The sequence below is a fragment of the Hyperolius riggenbachi genome, chromosome 7 (genome assembly GCF_040937935.1).
Source record: "Hyperolius riggenbachi isolate aHypRig1 chromosome 7, aHypRig1.pri, whole genome shotgun sequence".
NCBI classification, from domain to species: Eukaryota; Metazoa; Chordata; class Amphibia; order Anura; family Hyperoliidae; genus Hyperolius; species Hyperolius riggenbachi.
In genome coordinates, this window is record NC_090652.1 from 30,425,047 (window position 1) to 30,447,937 (window position 22,891).

General features: G+C 46.4%; 1 protein-coding gene across 2 annotated transcripts in view; it reads right to left on the bottom strand.

The window, feature by feature from the left end:
- Positions 1–22,891, bottom strand: part of LOC137525459 (sulfotransferase 1 family member D1-like) — a 64,603-nt gene that overhangs the window by 32,308 nt on the left and 9,404 nt on the right. The window contains exon 1 of one of the 2 annotated variants that reach the window (XM_068246555.1): positions 6,630–6,843. The exons of the other annotated variant lie outside the window; for it this stretch is intronic. The gene's annotated coding sequence lies outside the window, so the exon portion shown is untranslated. Of the gene's footprint in view, positions 1–6,629; positions 6,844–22,891 lie in introns of those variants that run through there. 2 annotated transcript variants of the gene reach the window in all.

Consider the following 22,891-nt stretch of genomic DNA (forward strand, 5'->3'; position numbering starts at 1 on the left):
CAGGCAAGGACGCTGTCACAACTCCCTAAGGACTGTAGGGATTGAAGGAGGAGGGGATGGTCAACTGTATCAAATGCTGAGGAAAGGTCAAGCAGTAGCAGGATGGAGTGGTTTCCTTTAGCTTTGGCAACTGGCAAGGGTGTGGCCATTTACTATCTTGACGAGTGCAGTTTCTGTTGAGTGGGCAGGACGGAAACCAGATTGTAGGGGGTCGAGTAGGGAGTTGGTGCTGAGGTAGTGCGTGATGTGTCTGTGGACCAGGCGTTCAAGGAGCTTTGAGGCAAAAGGGAGGAGAGAGATTGGGCGGTAGTTGGAGGGCAGGGAGGGGTCGAGTGAGGGTTTTTTCAGCAGGGGGAGTACAGTGGCCTCTTTAAAGGGACACTTAAAGGGAACTGACCACATTCTCTTTCACTGGAATCTCTCCTGACATAGAAGCTGCCATGTTCCCCCCTCCCCTTCTCACATTCCTTATTTACAGAAGTCAGAGATGCTATCTTGACACATTGACACACACCATGGCTTTGAAAACACACTCCTAATTATTCACCCCCTTTGCTGATGAAAGGCATTGTTTACCTCTTGGTAATGAGCCTAATAAAACAATTAGGTTCTTGAAGTCTCTGCGGATGGGGATGGTCGGGCAGGCCTGCTCAAACAGGCCAATTTAACAACTTTGAATGTAAAATACAAGGTAAAATTAAAGTTTATTTTAATAATGAAACAGATAGTCGGCATGCATTTTTCATGTGCTATAGAAATGTCCTGAGTGAAAAAAAGGTGCTCGGTTCAGCGCCATCTATGCTGCTATAGCATATATCATATACCATATAGCAGCATAGAGGGTGCTAATGTGTCTGGGAACGCGAAGAATCACTCGCATCCCCAGCCTGTCAGCTCCTGTCACCGAAACAGGAAGTGGCTGCCGGCGGGGCCAGGAGGATCGGAGGGAGACGGCGAGGGTACCGGACAGCTGCAGGGGGCTATTGGAAGCCCTAGGTGAGTAAAACTCATTTTTTTTTGTTTGACTTAAGTGTCCCTTAAAACGCTGAGGGGAAGGTGCTGGTGGAGAGGGAGAGGTTGAACAAGGAGGTGAGGACACGGGCCAGCCAGGATGGTTGGGTTCAGATTGCGCAGATCCCTTTGCCATCGACCAGGCTGGGTAAGGGGGGCAGAGGAGGAGATATTACTTATCTATTTTAATTAACATAACTAATGTAACTTAATGACAATATGCTTGTTTAGGCTGAAGTTCCCCTACAATTCAGCATGGCAGGTCTGTGCAGTTTACGGACTATAATGAAAAAAATGCCATTTGTTAATGAGTGACCAGCTGACCAGCAGAGCCCGGCTGTCCTGGAGGCCTTTTTTGGCTCATGTTGTTTACAATGAAGCATCCAAAAATGTTGCGTAAGAATAATTCTGCCAAGTCCTCATTCCTCAGATTGTTATTCTCCAACCTCCACTTATTTCAGCTCTTCTGGTTTCACCTCAGTTAAGGGATCCGTCAGAGTAACTGTTGTATGTCAGTTAATGAGAGCATTCTGGAAGGTTCGGTAGATGAATTCCAGGTTTGAATACCGATAAGAAAAGGAGAGAAAAGGAGACAAAAAGAGCACCAGGAGCGCCAATAGTGTAGTATTTCTAGGAAATAGGAAATGTAAAGAAACAACAACGACTCATAAACGTGGGTTGCTATGGGCAACCACAATTTCGGGCATGTGGAGAAGGACCTGTCTCCACTCGGTTATGATGACTCGCACTCCAGAAAAAAGAAAGGCCCACCGGATGAAGCAGATCAGGTGCTTCTGATATTATTGTCAGCTCTGACAAGATTAGCTGTATGCTTGTTCCTGGTGTTTTTCAGACATTACTGCAGCCAAATAGACCAGCAAGGCAGCCAGGGGGGAATCGTCACTAATCATATTTCGGGCCGCACACCTTCTCATGCTTCAGTGTTGCCACATGAGCACGCCTGTGCATGCACAGTAAGCCGGAGCCGAGAGCTACTGCGCATGCATGGCTGTGCTCACATGGCTGCTGCATAGCCCCGATATGGGGAGGGAGGGGCCACGCTCAGCGACATCGGACCACTAAGGGAAGCCTCCATAGGAGGCTTCCCTCACTTCAGGTTAATATCTTTTTTTGAACCTGAGCTTCGGCTCGGTATGGCTTTAATAGCGAAGCCCCCATACATTTATTCGACACTAGCTGATGACCCGGCGTTGCCCGCTTATGTATTTGGCTAGTGTTGGCTCCGCCCACTTTTTCTAACCCTAACACACAAATACTCAATGACCAAGTTTGTGAGCTCTGCGGTCTTTGGCATCAATAATTTGCAGTGAAATGAAACAAATCTGATTGGCTGTTTGTGGCTCCACCCTCTTCTCTGAATTTGAACCCCAGTCACCCAATGACCAACTGTGCAGTTTGAGAACCCTGCCATTAACAGTGTAAGAATGGCTGCAGTTTACATTTTCCCAGTGAAATTTGTATTTGTCTCCGCCCACTTTTTGGTTATGGGGATAAAAAGTATCCTGTATGTTATGCCAGGTTATGTACTATGTGTGCGCCAAATTTCATTCAAATCCGTTTAGCCATTGTTGCGTAATTGAGTAACACTACATCCAAATTTTTGCATTTATAATATTAACAAGATAAGATTTATTGCATTTATAAAGTGCCAACATATTACGCAGCGCTGGACAGTAAAAGGGGTTACATACAATGCTAACAAGGGTTGACAGACAGAGAGGCAGCATAAGGTTATACAGCAGGGGTCCCCAAACGTTTTCGGACAAGGGCCAGGTCACATACTTCTGACTGCTGGAGGCCGGATTATACATAAAATGATGTTGAAAAACATTACATTGAATCTAGGTATTGATTCCCCCCAATCATGCCTGGAGAACTCCCAGCAGCAGAATTCAGTCATGCGGCACCCGGAGAACGTCTTTGTGCACCAGACAGTGAAGCATCCTAGCTGATAACCTGTCATCCAGTTGGACAGCAGTGTCACCTGATGCAGAATTGGATTGGAAGCCAGCAAATGACTGCTCACTGGCTTCCACAGTATGTGGATGGGTGGTGCCATTCTATATGTGTGGGCCACCGATATTTACAGGTGCAGTGGGCCACATCTATAAGTTATACATAGTTTGGGGGGGCCAGTGAATAAGCCTCAGTTTTCCCAGAGGCATTGGGATGCTTTGACAGTCTTTAAACATATATAGTGGCTTGCAAAAGTATTTGCCCCCCTTGAAGTTTTCCACATTTTGTCATATTACTGCCACAAACATGAATCAATTTTATTGGAATTACGCACACCCCACATTGCAGTTATTTATTTGTAAAAAATGTTTGGAATCATGTATGATTTTCGATCCACTTCTCACATGTACACCACTTTGTGTTGGTCTTTCACATGGAATTCCAATAACATTGATTCATGTTTGTGGCAGTAATGTGACAAAATGTGGAAAACTTCAAGGGGGCCGAATACTTTTGCAAACCACTGTATATTTCCTAGTACTGAGATCTGAAAGAACGCTGTCGGACATTGTCATGTGACACTTTCCGAGGTAATGAATTAGTTGCTAGAGACCTTGTGTCCATGTCTAATATTGCTCCCTTCTGTGTACGACAAATCAATTAAAGTGAATCCGAGGTCAAAGACTTTTGCAGGCTGACATTTATTTCCTTTTCTGTCTCTACTACTTTTAGTCACAGCCCCCAAGCATATGCAGCAGTGGCGTAGCTAAGGAGCTATGGTCCCCGGTGCAAGTTTTACATGGGGCCCCTCCAAGCACTCTATACATAACAAGTGATACGACGCACAAAAACCTGCCAATGGCAACTACAGTGTCAGAGGTGCAAGAAGGGGGTGGGGAGCCGCTTGTTAATGATTACTGCTATTCAAAGTATCTATAGAAGTGATTATTACCAGCACAGGACCAATAGAAAGCTAATACTGCAGTTGAGGAAGGGCCCTACGGGGCCCCTCTGACCCAAGGGCCCCGGTGCAGTTGAGACCTCTGCAACCCCTATTGCTACGCCACTGATATGCAGATCAGCTGCTCTGACTGAGGTCTGACTGGATAAGCTGCAATGCTGTACACTCCTTTGCATAAAACTTAAAAATAACTGAGTAAGCAAAGAAGGGAGGATTGGTAATTTGTTTTTTAAGCTCCATACCCACGGCAAATGAACGATTGCTCCAACCGACATCGCGTAACTATCTTTTAAAAGAAAACAGTAAATGACAATAAAGACTCAGACACACTACAATGCTTTTTTGAACGAATTTAGAGTTTTGAGAATAGTTGGCGCTTTTAAAAACGCTTTACTAATGAAGGTGTACGAAGGTGAGCCCACTAGAGTGATTGCGATTTTGTAAATCGCAGGACATGCAGCATTTTTTGAGCATTTGGGCTCCAATACATAGGATATGAGTTAGCTTAATCAGGGCCAGATTTGTACTTTTCAGTGCCCAAGGCCAGGTGTCACCATCAGCGCAGAGCAGGGCGCTGCAGACCAGAAGAGATACTTCAACATATGACCTCTTCTCTCCCCAAGTCCTGCCGCCCATCTGATTTTTATCTCCCTAGGCCATGGCCTTTGAGGCCTTCCCAGAAATCCGACACTGAGCTTAATCGCCAGAAAGTGCAGCTCAAATCACTACCAAAATGCTGACACAATGAGCTAACGATCGCAATCAGGGACGGATCTAGACTAAGTTGCGCCTGCGGCAAGGTCAGGTTTTGGCGCCTAAAGGTCAGGTTTTGGCGCCTAAACTGCCATTCCCCATCCAAATTTTGCCGCCTTTTTAAGAATTCAACAAACTGCGCCTGGGGCAAAAGACCCGTCTGCCCTCCCCCCCCCCCTAGATCCGTCCCTGATCGCAATAGCGTTTTGTGATTTCTAGTCTGTCCCAGCCCTTACAGACGGCCGATGTATGACTATGCTCATGCATTTTGAAAGACCCTTGTGACGAATCAAATCGGATTAATTCGATTAACGGCCCCCATGTATACAGATCTTTAAACTATCTTTCTGCGAAAGTCTATGGAACTCCCCCTTACATCCTTATTTGTTTAATGATCATATATGTGGGCAGCACGGTTGCGTAGTGCTTAGCTCTCTCGCCTTGCAGTGCTGGGTCCCTGGTTCGAATTCCAGCCAGGGCACTATCTGCAAAGAGTTTGTATGTTCTCTCCGCGGGTTTCCTCCGGGCACTCCGGTTTCCTCCCACATTCCAAAAACATACTGATAAGTTAATTGGCTCCCCCTAAAATTGGCCCTAGACTACAGTACTTACACTACATTATATAGACATATGGCAATGGTAGGGATTAGATTGTGAGCTCCTTTGAGGGACAGTTAGTGACAGGATATATATATACACTGTACAGCGCTGCGTAATATGTCGGCGCTATATAAATACTAAATAATAATAAAATAACAATAATTGTTGGTAATCTTCTTGTGATCTATTTCATGCAGAGCCGGGCATCCACAAGGCAAACCTAGGCACTTGCCTAGGGTCTGGAGAGAGTCTAGGGGCCTGGTGAATACAAGCCCACACTAAATCTTACTAAAAAAAAGCCAGGTGATAATCAGTGTTGGGAAAGAACTGCTATCTTACCTAGGGCCTCAATTCATCTTAAAGTAAACCTGAAATGGGCTTACTAAAAGATATGATACTCACCCGGGGCTTCCTCCAGCCCCATGAGCACCGATGCGTCCCTCGCCATCCTCCCGAGTGCCTCTTTTCTCCTGATATCAGTTCTGGTAACTGGCTCAGTTGCACCAGTCGGTCTCTTCTGCGCATGCGCGAAGGGGCCACACATGCGCAGAAGAGCCGACAGGCTCGACTGAGCCAAAATACCGGGGCTGATTACGGCCGAACAGAGGCACAGGGGAGGACGGCGAAGGATGCTTCAGTGTTCATGGGGCTGGAGGAAGCCACAGGCAAGTATCAAATCTTTTTGTAAGCCCATCTCAGGTACGTCTTAATCTTTTTCTGGTCTATTGCTGCGGTCCACATCCCATAGCCAGGGCTGGATTTACCGTTAGGCACTGTAGGCAATTGCCTACAGGCGCTTGCTGATGAAAAGGCTGCTCACTCCCCTACCAGAGTACCTCCCTCCCTCCTTCCCTATGCAGAGTCCCCACCTGAGTGTAAATGACAGGTTACTCATCCTGCTCTGTGCATTCCTCTGGCCAGATCTCCCTTCAGTCAGGAACACCTCTAGCTACTTAATATTAAGGGTACTTCTGGCTACCTAATACTAAGGGGCACCTGTAGCTACTTATGACAGGCAAGGGAAGTAAGGGAGGAGTAACAGCTGGGCCAGCCAGCACACTTGCGGTACAGTTCAGAGGGTTCATGGAGGGTGAAGTCTAGGGTGCCAGGACATCTGTGCCTATAGGCTTCTGTGAGGTAAATCTAGGCCTGCCCATCACTAAAGTTCTAAAGAGTAAAGGTTGTAGAAACTTCACTGATAGGCAGTGTTCAGAGATTCAGTCTTGAAGTGTTAACTTAGCTTTGCATCAATAACCATCCAAAGGAGAGGCAGGCGGGACACATGAAGCAATGGCTTGTATCTGCTCTTTAGAAATGCAATTCTTACCTTATGGAGTGGCAGCGTGTGGAGCAGTCTGGTCCTCTGTCAGTCTCAGTTACAGGTGGGGCGGCTGGGATGGAGGAGGCAGCACAGAACCCCCTGGAAGAGTAACACAGCCGGCGAGACAGAGACAGGGTGAAGAAGCAGCCAGTCAATGGGCGGCTGTTGTATCACTGCCAGAAGGGGGTGGCTTTATCGCTGCTGAACAGAACTGAGTGTTCTGGGCCAACTTTACTTGTGAGAGTCACACTGCGTAACCACAGATGAACTGCTTCTGAGGACAGACTCACAGCTGGGGCTGCTGTCATAACTTTATGTATTACATAACAAAGAAGATGTTACAGAGAGGCGTGGCTAGGGTTTCCAGCGCCTGGGGATAAATGTCAGTTTCCTCGCACTCTCCTGGTCCCCCATGTGACAAGGTGTGAGCCATAAGAGGGTCTGTCATGCTTTTCTTAAAGGACCACTATTGCAAAAAAAATGTACATTTAAACTACATGAAAACACATAAATAAAAAGTTTATTTCTTCCACTATAAAATGAGCTATAAATTACTTTTCTCCTATGTCGCTGTCACTGACAGAACTGATAGTTTTTGGACTAGAGCATCTCCTCATGGGGGATTTTCAGGGGAGATTCCTTATTTTTAAAAGCACTTAGTGAATTGCAGTTGCCAGGGGCGTTGCTAGCCCTAAAGATAGGTGGCATGTGCCACGGATCTATTTTGGGGTGCCCCTGATTTTCCCCAGGCAGAGTCAGGCAGCACTCACCTCATATTTTCACTTTTGGGCCTTTTCCCACTAATGTCTGAGAATGAATCAGATGCTAGAGCTCCTTGCGTCTGATTCTTGGATGCGAGGGGGAGAATCGCCAGAGGATGTCTCCAGACTTGGAGAGTGGATAGAGGAAATGAGTAGAGATCGGCCAAAGTATTCGCGGTGAAGAACGTGTATTAGCATTCGACTCCTCAGGCGAATACTTGGTGGATTCGATTCGCCCCCTACACATCATCATTAAGCTAAACTTTGACCCCTTATCTCACAGTCAGCAAGCACATGGCAGCCAATCCGCTATCCCTACGACCTGGACCTACCGCCCCACCCACCACCACCACCTATCAGCACAGCAGCCATTTTGCAGTCGGAATTTGGCTTCTGTGCTAGGCAGATGAGGGACAGTGTGATGTGACAGGGAGAGAGTTAGGTAGGCCTGTGTTCTGTGTCCTCAGTGCAGATTTTTGCTGCTACCACATTGTCCTGAACAGTTTAAATGCAAATCAAATGCTTTATTCAAAGGACTACGGACTTTGCATGTATTCTTATGAGAGTATTTCTCTGATATTATAGGTTAAGAAATAAATGAACAAGAGAAATGGAACGGAATGGATTGGAACAGACGTTTGGATTTGGACTTTGATCTTTTGTCTATTAACAGATAAGTGTGCAATAACACTACCTGTGCTGTTTTTGCTTTTGTTTCTGATTATGGGTGGAGTTTCCACCCTCATGATTTAATTTCCTGTCTGGGCGGGTGATAGAACTCGGCTTTTTAGCTCCACCCTCAAATTCCCAAGGCCCATGTGTGTGGAGAACAATAACGAAGTACACCCTAAGTACAACATTATTGCTCTGATTTATGTATTTGAAGACAGGGACTATATGGACAGTCAGTGAATGCAGGATTTTACAGGCCAATCAGCTGCTTCAACATTTCAGTGTGTTTATAGACCAATCAGATACTTTTTACAGGATGCCATACAAGTTTGGCTAGTTTGTCATTACACAATAGCAGTGCTTTCCACTTTAACACAATCAGGGCCGTTTCTTGGGTAGTGCGGGCAGGGCAACCGCCCTGGGTGCAGACCGGCAAGTAGAAGAAGGGGGCGCAGACAGAAGGACATAACCGCTAGGGAGCGGGTGACAAGTGGTGCAGCCAAATGGAAGAAGATTACCAGCTTGATCATCTTCCTTGACTCCTCCTGGGCTGCCTGCGTCAGACGTCAAGTCATCATCACGTCACCACCGCGTGATGACACCTGATGTCCTGTAGGGGTACTGCAGGCTGTCAGTGCGCAATGCCCATGGAGGAGCCGGCTTTCTGGGCTCTTTCTGCCTGTGTGTTTTCCTGGTCCCTGCTTCCTCCTGGATAAGCGGCTGGTCACTAGTAAGTAGGCAGATCTACTTGTGACCTGTGGCTGTGTGACTGTCCCTAAAGAGGAAGGGCCCTTCTACATTTAATCAGTTGGTATGCGTTAGTGTGCATTAATATGCTTTAGTGTGTGTTGGTAGACGTTTTCTTCATAGCAGTGCATTGTGAAAAATAATTCAGTTAAAATGTGTAGTGGGAACTGTGCCATAGGAAAACATGGGCATTTCTTTGAAAATCAGTTTTCTTTCAGTTATAACTGAGAGCAACTGACTAAAGGTCCGTACACACGCCGGACTTTAGGCAACGACGGGTCCGTCGTTGCCTCCCGCTGGGTGGGCGTGCCAGCGACAGTCCGGCGTGTGTACGCTCTGTCGTCAGACTGATATGGCTGTTTCTGAGCGATCCGCCCGGCGGATCGCTTAGAAACAGCCATATCAGTCTGACGACAGAGCGTACACACGCCGGACTGTCGCTGGCACGCCCACCCAGCGGGAGGCAACGACGGACCCGTCGTTGCCTAAAGTCCGGCGTGTGTACGGACCTTAAGGGACTATTCACAATGCACACTTGTGTGACGGACAAGAAATTCCCATTGTCTCTGAAGATAAAACATTTGTTCTTAGAACAGGTAATACAATTAATAGAAAAAGACTGGTCCCTAATGAATCAATGATAATAAAAAGAATAGAAAAATTTATATTATTCACAGTGGGTATATAAGTGATTCTGTTATGTTTGATCATTTGACATTGATAAGGTCGGTTGTCTTAGATAGAGATGGCTCGAACCTCCGCTTTTAGGTTTGCAAACCGCGAACGCGAACTTCCGCAAAAGTTTGCGTTCGCACGAACCATGTGAACCGCAATAGACTTCAAAGGGCAGGGGAACTTTCAAAACTACAAACACTAATTCTGGCCACAAAAGTGATGGAAAAGATGTTTCAAGGGGTCTTACACCTAGAGGGGGGCATGGCGGAGTGGGATAGACTCCAAAAGTCCCGGGGGAAATTACGTATTTGACGCACAGCAGGGTTTTAAGGGCAGAAATCACATTGCATTGCTAAATTGGAGGCATAAAGTGCTTTAAAACATCTTGCATGTGTATACATCAATTAGGTAGTGTAATTAGTGTACTGCTTCACACTGACAGACCAAACTCACTGTGTAACGCACCGCAAACAGCTGTTTGTGTAGTGATGGCCGACGTGATGGACTGGTGCGCACCATGGCGAAAGTGCCGGTGATGGCGGTTTTCAAGCCCATATGGTTGGACTGAGGTAGCTCAATGACAGAACAACAGGGACTGAGTGTCCAGCTGATCGAATTTGGTCTGTCCACAATGAAGCAACAACTGTGTATCTTGGGTCAGGTGTGCCCCCCCAACACACTCATATAGCCGGTCATTGCGTCGTTGTGATACGCAAGCCCCTTCACCGTGGCAAGGTAATAATCACGAAGGGGAATTGACACATGTACATACCTTTTGTTTTGTTGTTGCAGCCACAGTGCAGCCAGAAATTAGGCAGGCATGTGCACGCACCAGAAAAATCATTATAGTGGCCGCAGCAGCGGCCATAAAAATTCAGGAATCCACCTGGAGTCCTGGACCCTGTTGGTGGTGGCAGAGAAGGCAGTCAAGCAGCCCGCGGGCAGAGATGCTGTGTGGGGACCGACTTAATCTTGGGGCAGGCAGTCACACAGTGTGCAGGTAGATATGCTGTGTTTGGGGACTGACTTAGTCTTTGGGAAGGCCTGATCGTGCTTTGCAGACCACGTGGTCAGATGGACCCTTGACCCAATGATGTGTGCCAGTGTGCCACTTGCCTTTCAACATCACGGTACAGTTTGGGTATCGCCTTTTCTGAGAAATAATTGCGGCCAGGTATCTTCCACTGCGGTGTGTGGCTTTGCTTTTGTGTGCTGCTTTTCCTCAGGTGGTCATCCCATTGCAATTTGTGCTTTTTCATCATGTGCCTTCGTAAGGCAGTTGTCCCTATGCGGGTCTTGGTCTTTCCACGGCTCAATTTTCGGTAGCAGAGAGTACAGATGGCATCGCTCTCATCTGAGGCAGACACACCAAAAAATGTGCACACTACTGTGCCCTGGGATGATGGCACTTTGGTGATGGCTGCTGACTGAGTGTTAAGTGGGGTGCCAGAATCAGAGCATATGTCACGCTTCCGTGCGGAAGCTGAGGAAGATGAGGTGTTCTGTGTTAAATAGTCAACTACGTCCTGACAATATTGGGAGTTGATGGCACGTGCCTTCTTCTGAACACTGTACTTTGGTCGAGGGCTGCACGAAATCATGACAGCACGACCTCGAACAGACTTGCCGGTTGGCTTGCCTCTGGCTCTGCCTCTGCCTGTTGTTTTGTCCATATTGGGGGGATGAAGTGAAAGGTATGCACTGACTTGACTAATACAATGTGCAGTCACACAGATGCAGTGAAAGGTATACACTGACTGCTGTATAATGACGAGACAAATACACTTGAAATCCTATAACGAGAATCTGTTATGGAGGGCAAGTCTGCCATCCATTCAAGTGAAAGGTATGCACTGACTGGTATAATGCAGTGTGCAGTCACACAGGTGCAGTGAAAAGGTATGCACTGACTGCTGGTATATAAAACAGCGTGCTGTCACACAGATGCAGTGAACGGTATGCAGTGACTGCTGGTAGAACAATGTGCAGTCACACAGGTGCAGTGAAAATGGATGCACTGACTGCTGGTATATAAAATAGCGTGCTGTCACACAGATGCAGTGAAAGGTATGCAGTGATTGGTATATAAAACGGTGTGCTGTCACACAGGTGCAGTGAAAGGTATGCAGTGACTGGTATTACAATACAATGTGCAGCTGTCACACTGTGCAGTGAAAAGGTAGGCACTGAATGTGCTGGGCCTGGCACAGTATAGCAATTAGCAAAGGCCAGCTGCGACAGACAGGGCTGTATATGCAGTGTCAGTGGGCCACACAAAAAAAAAAAAACACATCACAAGAACATTAGCTCTCAAAAGAGCTGTTTTGAGGTGCTTTTCAGTAATAAATATCAGCAGCAAGGAGCAAGTTAACAGACCTCTATCGCTTTCCCTATCTCTCCAATGTCTCTCCCTTCTCTCATTAATAAAGCAGCACACAGAGTGAGAAAATGGCCAACACTGCTGCCTTTTATAAGGGGGGGCTCTAGGAGGGAGTGCAGCCTGATTGGCTGCCATGTGTCTGCTGACTGTGATGTAGAGGGTTTAAAGTTTAGCCCAATGGTGTAGTATAGGGGGCGGGTTGAACTCACATAAAGTTCACGTTTCGACGCGAACGCGAACCCGTGTAGTTCGCATACAAACCGTTCGGGTCAAATAATCTGACTTTTAAGTCTTGTTAGATATAATGCAGAGACAAATTCTTTCTTTTTTTGTTTCTGTTTGGGTTTGATATTGATATTAGTCCATTAATGGACTATGTTGTTGTTATTCTATCAAAGTCAAAATGTGGTATTATTCCTCTGCTATTTAATATGATTTCTAGCAATTATATGATTAATGCCACAATAAAAATATTTTGGAAAAAAAGAAAAAAGAAGGCGGTGGTCAGCTGAAACTTCAGCTTGTGCCCCTATGATACCTTGTGCTCAATAAAGAGCTGTGTACTGCTACTCCGTTTGTTCTCTCTCTATCTCTCTTTTTGTTCTACCCTTCCCACTAACAACAATTTTCACAATTTTTTCCTGTCAACGCTCCTCCCATTCATTTGGCCATAACTTTGTCACTGCTTTTCACACCTACATGTTCTAGATCTTGTTTTTTTTTCGCCACAAATTAGGCTTTTTGTGAATGATATTTTTTTTTTCAGAAATAATTTTTTTCTTTGCATTTTAAAGGGAAAAACTAGGAAAAAAATGAAAAAATACATTATTTCTAAAACTCCATTCCCTATAGTTTATAATGAACAATGTCGCTGTAGATAAAACCTACACATTTTATTTGCCCATTTGTCCTGGGTATCCCAACATTTAAAATATGTCCCTAGTGCAATGTATGGGGACAATATATTATTTGGAAATAAAGGTGTATTTTCCTGTTTTGTATTGTTTGTACTCTCTCAAGAATTACAAGCCCTTATTTGCTAAAATAACAGTAATATACCCGCATTACATACATATTTAAAAGCTAAGTCTCAAAAGGTAACTATGTTTTTTTTTTCCTTTTAATTCTGAATTTTTGTTCAGGTGTTTTATTGTGGTAACTATGGGGGGCGGGGAAAAAAGGGCTTATGTATTATTATTTAATTTATGTACTGTAAAATGTGTATTTATGTATGTATTTTTTTGCCACTAAAGGTCTCCCCACACTTTTTAGAACACACAGGCAGTGTTTGTTAAAGAAATGATCATTGTCTTCTCGTTGAAGCCACAATCCTTTCATTACAGGCACTTTGATTGGATCGGGGAACACAACTTCCCTTTCACCAATCGCAGAAAATTGTCAGTCTCAGCGGGTGCGAGCGTCAGAAGCGCACATGCGTGCACGGCGGCACGAGATTCGAGTAATGCATTAATGTCCTGTTTTTTGCTTTAACAGTTTGCAGCAAAAGGTTGAATAAGATTTAATTCAAATGATCACCTAATCAGTACCTCATGAAGCATATTGAGATGTGCTTGTGTAGGATTTTAAGATGCCGACATGGATTGGTAATTGCTGCGATCTCCTTTTAGTGCTTTCATTTTTAGTAGTAACTGCATAGATGGTTCTGTGCTGCCATCTACTGGAAACCTGTAGAGTATAGAGATGGGCCGAACGGTTAGCCGGCGAACGGTTCCCGGCGAACTTCGGTGGTTCGCGTTCACCTCCCGCAGGCGAACGTTTCCAGAAGTTCGGTTCGCCCCACAATGCACTATGAGGGTCAACTTTGACCCTCTACATCACAGTCAGCAGGCCCAGTGTAGCCAATTAGGCTACACTAGCCCCTGGAGCCCCACCCCCCTTATATAAGGCAGGCAGCGGCGGCCATTACGGCCACTCGTGTGCCTGCATTAGAGAGAGTAGGGCGAGCTGCTGTCTGTCTCTCATAGGGAAAGATTAGTTAGGCTTAGCTTTCCCTGGCTGCATACCTGTTCAGTAATCCTGCCACTGCATACCTGTTCTGTGAACCCACCCACCACTGCATACCTGTTCAGTGATCCTGCCACTGCATTCCTGTTCTGTGAACCCACCCACCACTGCATACCTGTTCAGTGATCCTGCCACTGCATACCTGTTCTGTGAACCCACCACTGCATACCTGTTCTGTGATCCTGCCACTGCATACCTGTTCTGTGAACCCACCACTGCATACCTGTTCTGTGATCCTGCCACTGCATACCTGTTCTGTGAACCCACCCACCACTGCATACCTGTTCAGTGATCCTGCCACTGCATACCTGTTCTGTGAACCCACCACTGCATACTTGTTCTGTGAACCCACCCACCACTGCATACCTGTTCAGTGATCCTGCCACTGCATACCTGTTCTGTGAACCCACCCACCACTGCATACCTGTTCAGTGATCCTGCCACTGCATACCTGTTCTGTGAACCCACCCACCACTGCATACCTGTTCAATGATCCTGCCACTGCATACCTGTTCTGTGAACCCACCACTGCATACCTGTTCTGTGAACCCACCCACCACTGCATACCTGTTCAGTGATCCTGCCACTGCATACCTGTTCTGTGAACCCACCCACCACTGCATACCTGTTCAGTGATCCTGCCACTGCATACCTGTTCTGTGAACCCACCACTGCATACCTGTTCTGTGAACCCACCACTGCATACCTGTTCTGTTCAGTGGACCCGCCACTGCATACCTGTTCTGTTCAGTGGACCCGCCACTGTATACCTGTTTAGTGAACCCGCCACTGCATACCTGTTCTGTTCAGTGAACAGTTTGGTGTGTCAGTGTGAAGCAGTACCTTAATTACACTACCTGATTGATGTATACACATGCAAGATGTTTTAAAGCACTTTAGGCCTGTCATTTAGCATTCAATATGATTTCTGTCCTTAAAACGCTGCTTTGCGTCAAATCCAGAATTTTCCTGGGGACTTTTGGCGTATATCCCACTCCGCCATGCCCCCCTCCAGGTGTTAGACCCCTTGAAACATCTTTTCCATCACTTTTGTGGCCAGCATAATTATTTTTTCTTTTTCAAAGTTCGCATCCCCATTGAAGTCTATTGCGGTTCGCGAACTTTAACGCGAACCGAACCTTCCGCGGAAGTTCGCGAACCCGGTTCGCGAACCTAAAATCGGAGGTTCGGCCCAACTCTAGTAGAGTATAGACAGCTTTTCTGCTGAGACCCGCAAAGCGAAGAAGTACGGGGCATTTAAATTGAGTGTGATTTTCACGCATGCAAATCCGCATTAAATCTGACAGTCCATGTTAATCAATGGGCTCATTCACGTTTTATGAATTTTCGCACAGCACTGACTGAATGCAGTGAATGGCAAGGGATATTCTTATAAAGTTGATGTTATAATTTAAGTATTATATGTAGGCCTCAGTTGCCTGAACTGAGGTTAGGTAAAAGGCTTGGTTCCCAGAGTCGCCTTTAAGCAAAGTTTCTCGCAGAAGAGATGATGTGGTCAGTTACCAGGAACATGTTCCTTGTGGAAGGCCACAGGTCTAAACTGACCGTTAACCGACAGAAAGGTAAACAAAGCCGATATTTACAAAACATTGCATTCTTTGTAACTAGGGCATAAAGCAATATAATATTAATTAATAAGGTGGGTCACATGCCCATGCTCGCCAATTGTAGGCTTGGGGGTATGGCTCAGATGATGTCACATTTAACTCTTTCCTGACCAGTATTAAAACAGATGATAGGCTGCAGAGAGGCAGTCTTCTGCTTACTGTCATTGCTGGCTTCAACCCTTTTACCTTTATTTATGTCTTGTTATCTTATCTAACTGTATGCTGTATATACCTAGTTTAAATGTAACATAGTAGTATAGACTGAAGATAAAGACTGATTACCATTCACCAGGAATGGAATCAAGAAGCTGTAACGCAACGGACTTACTACAGAACAATCTGCTTTGCTAAGATGTAAGGAAGTGTACTGTCTTATCTGTTGACTGAATAGACTCCTAAACCTTGAGGAAGCCTAAGAAGTTCTATCTCCTATGCTGTTGCTGTAATGAGATTCGTGTTTGCAGCTCTTATTAATGAGTTGCTGGTGCCAGAAAAAAGGTGTAGTGTTGTTGCCAATAGCAACCAACGTATAGTTTCTTACAGTTGACAGAAAAAATAAATAAATAAATATACTAATCTTCCATTGCCCATACACTTCTGTTTATGTGGACACCGTTTAAGCGATCTTCTTGTCACTGTATTAAAGGAGAACTGTAGTGAGAGGTATATGGAGGCTGCCATATTTATTTCCTTTTAAACAATACCAGTTGCCTGGCAACCCTGCTGATCTATTTGGCTGCAGTAGTGGCTGAATCACACCAGAAACAAGCATGCAGCTAGTCTTGTCAGATCTGTCAAAATTGTCAGAAAAACCTGATCTGCTGCATGCTTGTTCAGGGTCTATGGCTGAAAGTATCAGAGGCAGAGGATCAGTGGGATAGCCAGGCAACTAGTATTGCTTAAAGGGACTCCGAGCTCAGACTAAAAATAAAATTTGAACTTACCTGGGGCTTTCTCCATCCCAGCCCTGGTCGGGACGTCCCACGCCGGCCTCCTGGCTCTTCTCCCGGCGGCTGTCCACATACCGCGGACAGGCCGGGCCCCCGGGCAACACTGGCGAGTGTCGGGGCTTATCCTTCCCTATACGTCACGAATGACGTCACACGCCGGCCGCCGCGCGTCATGACGGCGGCCGGCTGACAGCACGGCGCATGTGTGATTAAACCGCGCATGCGCCGTGCTGTCACGCCGGCCGCCGTCATGACGCGCAGCGGCCGGCGTGTGACGTCATTCGTGACGTATAAGGAAGGAGAAGGCCCGACACTAGCCAGTGTCGCCCGGGGGCCCGGCCTGTCCGCGCTATGCGGACAGCCGCCGGGAGAAGAGCCAGGAGGCCGGCGTGGGACGTCCCGACCAGGGCTGGGATGGAGGAAGCCCCGGGTAAGTTCAAATTTTATTTTTAGTCTGAGCTCGGAGTCACTTTAAAGAGACACTGAAGCGAAAAAAAAATATGATATAATGAATTGGTTGTGTACTATGAATAATTACTAGAAGATTAGCAGCAAAGAAAATATTCTCATACTTTTATTTTCAGGTATATAGTGTTTTTTCTAACATTGCATCATTCTATAATATGTGCAGATTACACAACACTCAGCATTCAAAATGAGTCTTTCAGAGCAGTCTGTGAAGTAATGACCTCTCCTCTAGCAGAGGAAAAGTAAATAGTCCAGGAACAGTTGAGATAATAAAAGTCAGATAACAGCCCTCTCCACGACTAACTTAGTCGGAGAGCTTAATGGCTTGTTTGCATAGAGATAACAACTGGAGTTTCTCAACTCTTCCTGTACTGGAAACAATTACACTGATGTATCTGATCTTAATGTTTTATTTCTTAGCTGTGCTACACATACAAATCATAATATCATCATTTTTTTTTCGCTTCAGTGTCTCTTTAAATGGAAATAAATATGGCAGCCTCCATATACCTCTCTCTACAGTTCTCCTTTAAAGGGGAACTGAAGAGAGAGGTATATGGAGGCTGCCATGTTTATTTCCTTTTAAGGAATACCAGTTGCCTGGCAGCCCTGCTAATCCTCTGCCTCTAATACTATTAGCCATAGCCCCTGACCAAGCATGCAGCAAATCAGGTGTTTTAGACTTTAAAGTCAGATCTGACAAGACTAGCTGCATGCTTGTTTCTGGTGTTATTCAGATACCACTGCAGAGAAATACACCAGCAGGGCTGCCAGGCAACTGGTATTGATTAAAAGGAAATAAATATGGCAGCCTCCATACACCTCTCTCTTCAGTTCCCCTTTAATGGGTGGCTTCAAATCGCATAAAGAAAGACTAACAAAAGAAACAAAATTTATACATTGGTTCAAAACTGTAGAAGAAGGTTTAAAAAAGGATTATAACTTCTTGAGCTGGTATGATGGGTTTTAAATGCCACAAATCTTTTTATTTTGTATTTAATACGCTGGTAAGATAGTTTTAATGCCACTATCTATTCTATATATATAATAGAGTAAGTGCCTCAACCTTCGAGCAAGAAGAAGAAGTACTTTGCATGAGAAAATTTATGCGTCATCAAACACCAAGTTTAAGGCCTCTTTTCCACGGACTGTTGAGCTGTGTGCTCAGCAAGCAGTTACCAGGCAGCAGTAAGCAGTTACCAGGCAGCAGTAAGCAGTTACCAGGCAGCAGCAAGCAGTTACCAGGCAGCAGCAAGCAGTTACCAGGCAGCAGCAAGCAGTTACCAGGCAGCAGCAAGCAGTTACCAGGCAGCAGCAAGCAGTTACCAGGCAGCAGCAAGCAGTTACCAGGCAGCAGTAAGCAGTTACCAGGCAGCAGTTACCAGGAAGCAGTTACCAGGAAGCAGTTACCAGGAAGAAGTTACCAGGAAGCAGTTACCAGGAAGCAGTTACCAGGAAGCAGTTACCAGGAAGCAGGAAGCAGTTACCAGGCAGCAGTAAGCAGTTACCAGGCAGCAGCAAGCTGTTACCAGGCAGCAGCAAGCTGTTACCAGGCAGCAGCAAGCTGTTACCAGGCAGCAGCAAGCTGTTACCAGGCAGCAGCAAGCTGTTACCAGGCAGCAGCAAGCTGTTACCAGGCAGTAGTGAGCAGTTGTAAGAGTTTGAGAGGCATTTTACTGCCTATCAACTGTCCGTGGAAAAGAGGCCTACCCTAGCAAGTCTGGCTTTGCAAATCTGGCCTAATTGGCTATTCATGAGGCAATGCTCACACAAATTTGCTTTTGCATTCCAAACTATATGCAGGGTCAAAAACCAATAAAGCCGTCGCCCTGCTGCATGCCAGTGATGAGCGAAAATTTTTACAGAATTTTCGCCTAATTTCGTTTTGACAGGCAAATTTTCCATCTAATTTTTTCGTGTTAATTTTCGCCTAATGCCAGTCATTTTTGCGTTACTTGCGTATTATTGCGGACATTTTCCGCATAAGGGCATTAGCGTCTGCATTCAGAGAAGTTGGTACTTATCCGTTAGCCGGGCGCATCCGGCAGGTGGCGCTAATTACTATTCCCCCTCCAGGCCGACATGGATAGTAGGGAAAGATGTAACTCTGGTGGAGTTTTGTCGCCACCTAGAGGATGCGCCCGGCTAACGGATAAGTACCGAGAAGTTTCTTGCGCATTATTGCGGACATTTTTCCGTATAAACGTCTGCATAGACTGAATTTCCATGCGGATTATTGTGGACATCTGCATACAATGAATTTTCGAAAACGCAAAATATTTCTGAAGATTTGCGTGAAAATTCGCCGAAAACTGGATTTTCGATGCGAAAATGACTTAGGTGAAAATTTGCAAGCAACACTGCTACATGCTACATTAGCACTATCCAGGAGCGCCATGGGGAGGATTCCCAATGCCACCCTTTTTATACAACCAGGGGGGACCGCCGGGTCCCAGGCTCTCTCACTGCCTGGGAACCACAGCAGCACCCCGGAGGGGGAGGCCGGGTGGCGCAGGCGACCCCCCCCAAGTGTGACCAGCGCCGGGGAGAGCCGTCCGCACCCACCTCCCAATATTAAAAACAGGCACTTACCTTAACGTCCATTGCGTTCTGCTACATGCGCATTAACTTGGGGGCACCACATGAGAAAGGAGTGAAGCATGGGGCACCCCAAGCTTTACAGCTCAGGGCTGGCTCACATACAACACTCCGGGGGGGGGGGGGGGGGAGGAGTACAAGCGCAGACAACTCACTCCAGGGCTCACACCACCGGAGCAAGCCATCCACCACCTGCCTCCAAAGGATACAAACTGCAAAAAATGCTTTTCCATGAGAAAATTAATGCGCATGTAGCAGAACGCAATGGACGTTAAGGTGAGTGCCTGTTTTTAATATTGGGAGGTGGGTGCGGACGGCTTTCCCTGGCGCTGGCCACGCTTAGGGGGGGTCGGCTGCGCCACCCAGCCTCCCCCTCTGGGGTGCCGCTGTGGTTCCCAGGCAGTGAGAGAGCCTGGGACCCCGCGGTCCCCCCTGGTTGTATAAAAAGAGTGGCATTGGGAATCCTCCCCGTGGCGCTCCTGGATAGTGCTAATGTAGCATGAACTTATTCCTGCAGGGCGACCGCTTTGCGGTATTGGTTTTTTGACCCTGTATAGTTTGGCATGCAAAAGCAAATGCATATTTGCATGAGCATTGCCTCATGAATAACAAATTAGGCCAGATTTGGAAAGCCAGACTTGCTAGAGTTAAACTTGGTGTTTGAGCATGGAAAGCATTTTTTGCAGTTGTATCTTTTGGAGGCAGGTTGTGAATGGCTTGCTTCGGTGGTGTGAGCCCTGCAGTGAGTTGTCTGTGCCTGTCCCCCCCCCCCCCCCCCCCCCCCCTGGAGTGTTGTACGTGAGCCAGCCCTGAGCTCTAAAGCTCGGGGTGACCCATGCTTCACTCCTTTCTCATGTGGGGGGCCCAAGTTAGTGCGCATGAAGCAGAACACAATGGATGTTTAAGTAAGTGCCTGTTTTTAATATTGGGAGGTGGGTGCGGACAGCTCTCCCCGGCACTGGCTATGCTTGGGGGGGGCGCCTGTGGCACCTAGCCTCCCCCTCCGGGGGATGCCGCTGTGGTTGTCAGGCAGTGAGAGAGCCTGGGACCCCGTGGTTCCCCCGGGTTGTATAAAAAGGGGGTATTGGAAAGCCTCCCAGTGGCGCTCCTGGATAGTGCTAATGTAGCATGAACTAATTCCCGCAGGGCCACCGCTTTGTGGTATTAGTTTTTTGACCCTGCATAGTTTGGCATGCGAAAGCAAATGCATATTTGCATGAGCATTGCCTCATGAATAGCCAATTAGGCCAGATTTGGAAAGCCAGACTTGCTAGGGTTAAACTTGGTGTTTGAGCACGCATACATTTTCTAATGGAAAGCCTAAAGGTGGGTACACGCACCAGATAAAAGTCTTTGGAAAATGAAAGATCACAGACCAATGTTATCCCCTTCCATGTAGTTTGAGAGCCATACCTACACAGTTTATTCTATTGAGCTGAACTCCCCATCAGATAAAAATTTTTGCAAGATGCTGCACACACAGATGCTGTACACATGCAACAGATCAGTATCTGCAAAAGATCTGTTCCTGCAAAAAATCAGTTTCTGCAAAATGCATTTATAGTCTATGATATCTGCAGATCTCATGCTGGGCCTACACGGTATGTTTTCTACCATGTAATCGACATGTAATCGAGCCGTGTCCGATACCCTGCCGGATCGATTCTGCTGAAGAAACGAGTGGAAAATAAGAAAGCGCTCGCGGGGACGAGCGGGAATCGATCCGGGCGCCTGCGGGGACGAGCGTGAATCGAGCCAGCGGCTCGATTACACGGTAGAAAACATACCATGTATGCCCAGCATAATGCACACCTTGTTTGACGGATATTCATCTGCAGATCAGACAATCCTCTGCAGATCCAAAGATCCATCCTGGTGGATCTGATCTGCAGATGAAGTCCGTTAAACAAGGTGTGTATGAGATCTGCAGATATAGACTATGAATGTATTTTGTAGGTACTGATCTTTTGCAGGAACGGATCTTTTGCAGGAACAGATCTTTTGCAGATACTGATCTGTTGCATGTGTACTGCATCTTTGTGTACAGCATCTTGCAAAGATTTCTGTCTGATGGGGAGTTCAGCTCAGTAGAATACACTATGTAGGTATGGCTCTCATACTACACGGAAGGGGGTAAAATTGGTCTGTGATCTTTGATTTTCCAAAGACTTTTATCTGATGTGTGTACCCACCTTTATTCTTCTTGCTTCAAGGTTGAGGCACGTACTCTATTAGATAGATCGAAGATGCGGCGTATGCTATGACGCGGGTCGGCTAGTTCCTTGTATTTCATGTGATGGTAAGATGGGTTTAAAATGCCCCTATTCTCTTCAGCTTATAAGAGCTCTTTCACACTAGAGCCTGTTTCCTGCGTTTTGACGCAAAGTTAACCAAGGTAAAATGAAAGTCTATAGACTTTCATTTTACCTTTCACACCCGATGCTGCGTTTTGGCGCGTTGTGGTTTGACGCAAACGGGAGCTTTTAATCATCGAGAGCCGGTGTTTTCCCGTCGGGTGAATTAATAGCTACCGCCACTGATTGCATCGCACCGCAGCATCCCGACAACATGCCGCAGGCTATGCAATGCGTGCACGAGAACGGCTCCTGCACACATTGTTAGATGTGACAGAGCCCTAACAAATAGTGTATGTACTCTGCCTAGCTACATTTGAACTCTGAATTTACGATGTCTCCCCATCTCCCGGAGTCTGTGGCAAACAAGTAGTCTTATCTATTTGTCATGAATTAGATAGCATCCCTGTGAGACCCTCCTGAAGTTGTATCTAATGACATTTTTTTATGTTTGCAAATGAATGTTTCTCCTCTGAATGTCCAGTGGATATAAACTGTGTGTTTTAACATCTTGTTAACCACTTCAGGACCACAGTGCTAAACCCCCCTAAAGACCAGGCTATTTTTTTACTAAAAGGGCCACTGCAGCTTTAAGGCCAAGCTGCAGGGCCGCACAACACAGCACACTAGTGAACCCCCCCCCCCACCTTTTTCCCCCACCAACAGAGCTCTCTGTTGGAGACGGTGGGGTCTGATTGCCCCCCCCAGTTGTTTATTTTTGTTAATATAAATAATTATATTGTCATTTTATTTAAAAAAATAAATAAATGTTTCTGCTGCCTCCCCCAGCCAGCCTCCTTCCCTTTCTCCCCCAGACAGCCTATCACTGCCGATCGCTCTTTTTTCCCCAGTACAGCGCTGCTGCTGATCGCAGTGCTGTAATGTGTAAATAGACGGCGCTCACGCCATCTAACAGTCTCCCAATAGCCGCTCGGAGACTGAAGAGGGGGCGGAGCTCCGCCCCATGAGAAGGAGATGAGCGCGCACCCTGCGCACGATCTCCTTCAGTA